The sequence below is a fragment of the Acanthisitta chloris genome, unplaced genomic scaffold (assembly GCF_000695815.1).
Source record: "Acanthisitta chloris isolate BGI_N310 unplaced genomic scaffold, ASM69581v1 scaffold1126, whole genome shotgun sequence".
NCBI lineage: Eukaryota > Metazoa > Chordata > Aves > Passeriformes > Acanthisittidae > Acanthisitta > Acanthisitta chloris.
The window spans coordinates 72,429-78,428 of NW_008679519.1; the positions used below are offsets into that span (position 1 = coordinate 72,429).

At 37.9% G+C, this 6,000-nt stretch overlaps 1 protein-coding gene across 1 annotated transcript in view; it reads right to left on the reverse strand.

Annotated features, from left to right (window-relative positions):
- Nucleotides 1–5,425, reverse strand: part of WASF3 (WAS protein family, member 3) — a 42,028-nt gene extending 36,603 nt beyond the window's left edge. The window contains exon 1 of the mRNA XM_009077308.1: nt 5,335–5,425. The gene's annotated coding sequence lies outside the window, so the exon portion shown is untranslated. The remainder of the gene's footprint in view (nt 1–5,334) is intronic.
- Between the last annotated feature and the right edge of the window lie 575 nt (nt 5,426–6,000).

A 6,000-nucleotide genomic window follows, 5' to 3' on the forward strand; every position in this document is an offset into this window, starting at 1 on the left:
GCACAAAGCCACTCGATGATGCTGACCAACACAAGGCCCGTAGAAGGACTAGAAACTGGACCTAGTTCACACCAATACTTAGCAACAAATGCTTCAACCACAAGATGAGTTATGTTTCCTTCTCAGCAGCAAAACCCAGTCATTGCCTGAGGATCTGCTCCACTTAAAACTGTGCTTTTGATGACAGCTGTAAGCCAACCAGTCCTTGATTTAATTAAATGGATTCCTTTCCCCATTCCCCATTTCAACAATTGCACTATTATAGCTGCTGCTCCTGGCTGAACTGCTTCTTGTGCTGGAATCAGATTGAAAGTCAGCAGAAACTTAATCCAGAGGAAAGAAGTCAAAGCAGTTTATGGAATTACTGCCCTTAGAGTTGAGACCACGCAAGGGATAGTGAGAGCACTCAATCTGCTTCAGCACCAAGAAAAAAAGAAAATACCCAACAAACAAAGCGATTCAAGCTAACTTCCCATTTCATCATGAAACACGACACAGGCATTCAAAACACCAGTTACAGTGCTTAGTTGCATAGGTGAAGAGCAAGCGGTTACGGTGCTTAGTTGCATAGGTGAAGAGCAAGCTAAGCACAAGTGACTAGACAACTACACCTGAAAGATTAGTAACTGCTTCCTACAAGAAATGGCATATTAAAAGGATTTAGCCTATTCAGAGAATATCCTGAGTTGGAAGGGACCGATGAGGATAATGAAGTCCAACTCCTGACTCCACACAGGGAAACCCAAAAGTTAAACCAGATACTTAAGTGTGTTCTCCAAATACTTCTTGAACTCTAACAGGTTTGGGGTAACGACCACTTCCCTGCAGAGGTTGTTCCAGTGCTTGACCACCACTCTCAGTGAACAACTTTTTCCTAATATCCAATCTGAACGTCCCTGATGCAGCTTAAAGTCATTCCCTTGCATCTGGTCACTGGACACCAGATACAAACAAGATCAGCACCTCCCTTTCTCCAACTCCCTCACAAGGCAGTTGTAGACAGCAGTAAGATCACCCCTCAGTATCCTCTTCTCCAAGCTTAAACCCAGTTACCTTCAGCTGCAACTTGCAAGTCACATGTCCTCTAGTCCTAGTCCATCTTATTGGTAGGAACACAAACCTATGACACCAAAGAGCTCAGAGCTCTTGAGATTTTTGAATATGGAAACTCCTCTGACAGATCAGCTCTTTCCTCAAACCTCAGAACTAAATGCAGCTTCTCCCCAAACAATGGGGAAAATGTATCTACCTAACTAAATGCTGACAGGCTACAGACCAGGCAGCTATCTACAAAGACTCAGTGCTTTTGGTTTTTTAAATATAAGGAGCCATTAATACCTATTTTTAAACTAGTTTAATACACAGCTGAAGCTGCACTGTAGCTGCAACCAGATTATTTAAGGGCAGTCTGTTTAATCCTAAAGGCTCTTCTAGTTGGTGCTGGTGGGCACAAATGCATTGACTCCAGCTCTCAAAGACTGTCATTAGAAGTTATCTATGATTACATGGATCTTCCATACACCCCAGAAAATTATGTAACAAACCTATCAGTATCTTAACTACACTTTAAAATAGTCAGTGTAATCTAGATAGACTACAAACTGCATGTACAGAAAAAATTAGCCATTAGAGACTCATCTACACATAGTTCAAGAAGCAATTTAACTACATCAGTTAAATTTAGAAACTGATTTAATCATTGCACAGGCAACCAAGATTTAAACCTCATCTTCAAGCAGATCCTTATGCACTAGCTGCATAATTCAAAAGGGAAGTTATTATGATGCCAGTCATAGAATAAGTTCAGAGAAGAGGCCAATGACTGCATTATTTGCTGTAATGAAGTAGCACTGAATTTCCCAGTCTCAGACAGTGATAACGAAGAACATTTCTGTATGTGTTCACATCATTGTCTTGAAAACATGAGTGTGCTCTCACAGCACAGACACCAGCTTTAATACTCAAAGAGAAGAAATTTAGTAACATCAAAACCATTTTGCCAGGCTGCAATTTAAAAATATAAAGCCCCTCAGCTCCATGCAGTCAAGTCCAAAATGTAAGTGCATACTGAATAGAGTTTAACCCGAGACAGGCAAGAGTTAAGCCCCAATATTCAGCCTCTTCTAATATCAAAATCAGACAGAAAATGCATGCACCCCAAGGGCAGAATCTCTGGTCACTTCTCTATCATGTTTTAAGTCTGTCCCTCTCAAACCAGTTCCACCTCATTTTGGCTTTACAGTTTGTAATGGAAGAATTCTGAGATACTTTCTCCTCTCTCAAAGGCCTTTTGTCTCCCCAAGAGACTATTTGGAAAATATTGTCCTACTGCTCCCCCATCCACTGCTATTCGACCAGTGAACTTCAGCTTTTGATTGGCCAAGTAGTCCAAAAACTTTTCACCGCTCTCCAGAGACTATTTCTCTCTCCTGCCCAACCTAGTTTTCACACACACCCTTCCCTATTGTAAAAGCTTCTTTCCTTCAGGAAAAATGCAAACTGTAGTTTCTGAGGAAAATTCATAAGAAACTTTCCCTAATAGTTTGTTTCAAATCAAGTATTTAAGATACTAAATCATTCTTTAATTTACCAGCCACAAAGGCTACAGCTGACTGAAGAGTTAGATGGTACCGGAAAAAGACTTTGTAAATAAATTTGGTTTAGCCCTGACTAAAACTATTTCAGTTGCTTTCCCAGAAAAAGTATTTCTAAAGGCTGAACAGTCTTATCCACTCAGCAATCAAAAACATCATTTAAATATCTTTCTTCAAAACATATAACTGAACATGCACCATTTTTATCTCCCAAGCTAACTAGAAAGGTATATTTATTAGAACTGCTTGGATGTGATGACAAAAAGTCTTCCACTAGTCTAGTGAACTGACAACTGTGGCTGGTAAGCATCAGGGCCCGTTTTCAAGCCCTGCATCTGGTAATTCCTTCCTGACTACACGCTGTCTTTGGGGGAGACACTTTAGTGCTGCCGGTTTGTAATGGAAGTTTAGAAAAGCCAGGGCATGCTACTCACACAGGATGGCATGTTAAGCAATCAGCAACTTTCACAAACATTTAATAGGTGTATTTTTAGCAACTTGACAACTTTTGGGGGTGTTTATATTAGCAGATCACACTGGGAAATCCAGAGAAGCAAGAAAAGACAAGGCACAATTAAAATCCAAGCGACAAAATTATTAACTTGATTTAAAATTGAAATGCTTTCCTATGCATGCAGAACAGGTGAATTAAGCCATTTAAATTTTTAATTATGACTGGTAAAAAGAAAAAATACATTTTTGTAGAAATCAACCATTATTTTAAGTACAACTTTCTCCTTTTATGGACCAGGTAGAGTTTTCAAATTGTATGTCTGACTAGAATGTTTCTGATACATAAATGATCATTGTTCAATCAAAAATTCTAGTGTTTTCTAAAATTAGCTTTTTGTATTTTTTTTAACAAATTAAAGGCTGATTATTATCAAGGATGTGCAGCATTGTCTTTAAATACCCTTCAGCTACATTAAACTCCAGGCTATTAAACACTACACACACTTCAGTTCTATATAAAAGTTGTGCTTGACCTGCACAAAGAAACAGAAAATATTTGATAATACTACACTGAGTATGAAATGCAAATATCTCAAGATAATTTTGAAATTTTATGAATAAATACAACCTAGGTAAAATATATCAAAACCTAAGTTCTTATTCCAGTAATTACAAATCTCTACAATTTCCCATTAATAAAAGCAACGATGTTTCCATGCAGCATGAAATCCAACTGAAATATAAGTGCTCTAATATTCACTGCTTCATTAAATAATAATCAATATGCTAATCTACTAATTTAGTAGTGAAGCTTATTTTCAGTCTGATATGTCCATTCAGTTCACTGATTTTTTTGCAGACTTACTTTCCCTGACACCCTTTCTCGCCTTTGAAGTTTACAGCAAGTGATCTTTTCACCAAACAACTTCAATATATAAGCATCAAGTTACCTTACATTTAACCAGGAATACAAAATGGGTCAAGGGGGAAAGAACGGGTTTTCTTTCATCCTCCTCCTTCAAAGGTTGCTGCCTCCATAGGAGTATGTAACATCCACGTTATTGCTTCATGATCCCTTTATTCCTGAAAACAAGGTTTCCTACCTGACACTGAAAACATGCATTTTCCAAAATTCCTCTTCTTCCTGACTTAAAGTACAAGGTCTTTCAGAACATATATGCTGATAAGCATCTTTAATATCATCAAGCATATAAATAGAACTCAAAATTAAGATAAGCAAATTTCAGCTGAGGGGACGAAGTGTGGCAAAGGATCACAGCCAGGATTATAGGGAGAGTGAGCTCTAGGACATAGGCAAAGCCAACAGTATCCTAACGCACTTCTGCATACGTTGCTGCTTTGCAGAGACCTTGAAGCAAGGCTGGCTGTGGGTTCTGCCAATGGAGTGCTGTGGTCTGCAATGCAGGAAGAAAACTGTCTTTCCTGCAAGTATCTAATACTACTTTAAACCTCACCCTCTTCAAGGAAGAACAAACCTGCTCTCCAGCTTCTCCCCCTGCTCAAAAGGTTTTTCATTCCCACTGCAGAAGCCAACAAGCTGCAGTCCCCTAAATATATATATACTTACACTCTTATGGGCTTTACTTATTCTAACCAAATTGCATTTTGGCAGTCCTTCCTTCACACTCCCCAGTGTGGCCCACAATTTCATTTCACACAGCAGGGGAAGTGATACTCTTCCACCAACACAGCAGACATTCCTCATCTAAAAGTCTCTGTATGCTGTTGAACGTGGCAGCCAAGACAGATTGGGGGTGGGAGGATATTTCCCCACAAAGCTAGTTTAATATCAATAAATATAAATCTTTTATTATCCGTTGCACTTTGAGGCAAACAAACATTTAACCTCAGCAGATTTAGTTTAAATCTCTAAGACAATACATCAGCAAAGTACAGATTATACAGGGTAAAAGTAATTAACAGATGCAAATTTATAAATCCAATATCTCATGAACAACCATGAATAAAGTAAATTTATTTCTATTTTCTACACAATAAGATTAGTATTTAAATGCAACTACTCTCCTGGGCTAGCAATGCTTCTGACATTTGTTTCAGGGCCTAATACAGCACATCTTCAACATCACAAAAATATAAACCTCCTTCCCAAGGCTAACTTAAAACCTTTTGGACAGTTTCCAAAATTTATCACTGGTCTTCAGTCAAAGGCACTTATCACAGTCTTCAAAGCTATTTGCAAAAGATTCACACAAATGCAAAGTAATTGACAAGGTGTGCTCAGTAAGAGCTCCATTGAACAACTCACCATTTAAAAAGGAGTAGAGAATATCTTTCCTGTTTACTTGTTAGGTCAGACAGCTGTTCTGGAACTTGCTAGCACACCCAGGTGGCTTTCTCTGCAAGCAAAGACAAATTTCAACTTAGTCTTTCAATAATAGAATAAAGATACACATTAGAAACGGGTGTCAGGTTCAGTGATCAGCTATAAAACCCTTAGTAAAACATGCATGAGCAGAATCTACACAGTTTTAACTTTGTGCTAAACATTTCATGTTACAGCTTAATTTTTTTCTAGATAAGAAAATATCTTGTGTTATTTTATAATCAATGCCCTTTTTTAACCAGAATTATCTGCTGAGAAGGTAACATTTACCCACTTGAAGACTGTGGGGATAGAAAAAAGAGACAATGGTCTATAGTAAAGCACAATAAAACAGCAGGTTTGAGTCCCTCTGAGATACTTCACAGCAAACTTAAATATTACTAAACACAAACCCACTAAAGCAAACAGACTAAAAAGCAACAAGAATCTCTTGCAAAAATTGACATGCTTCCATGAAAATATTACAGATCCTAGCATCAAGAGAATATTCTGACTTACAATGAACATTTAGTCATACACTAAATTTTTATGAATCAATTTTTTGAGGTTAAAATGTAACTGCCCTTTCTGCAAGAACTGTGCAAGGAT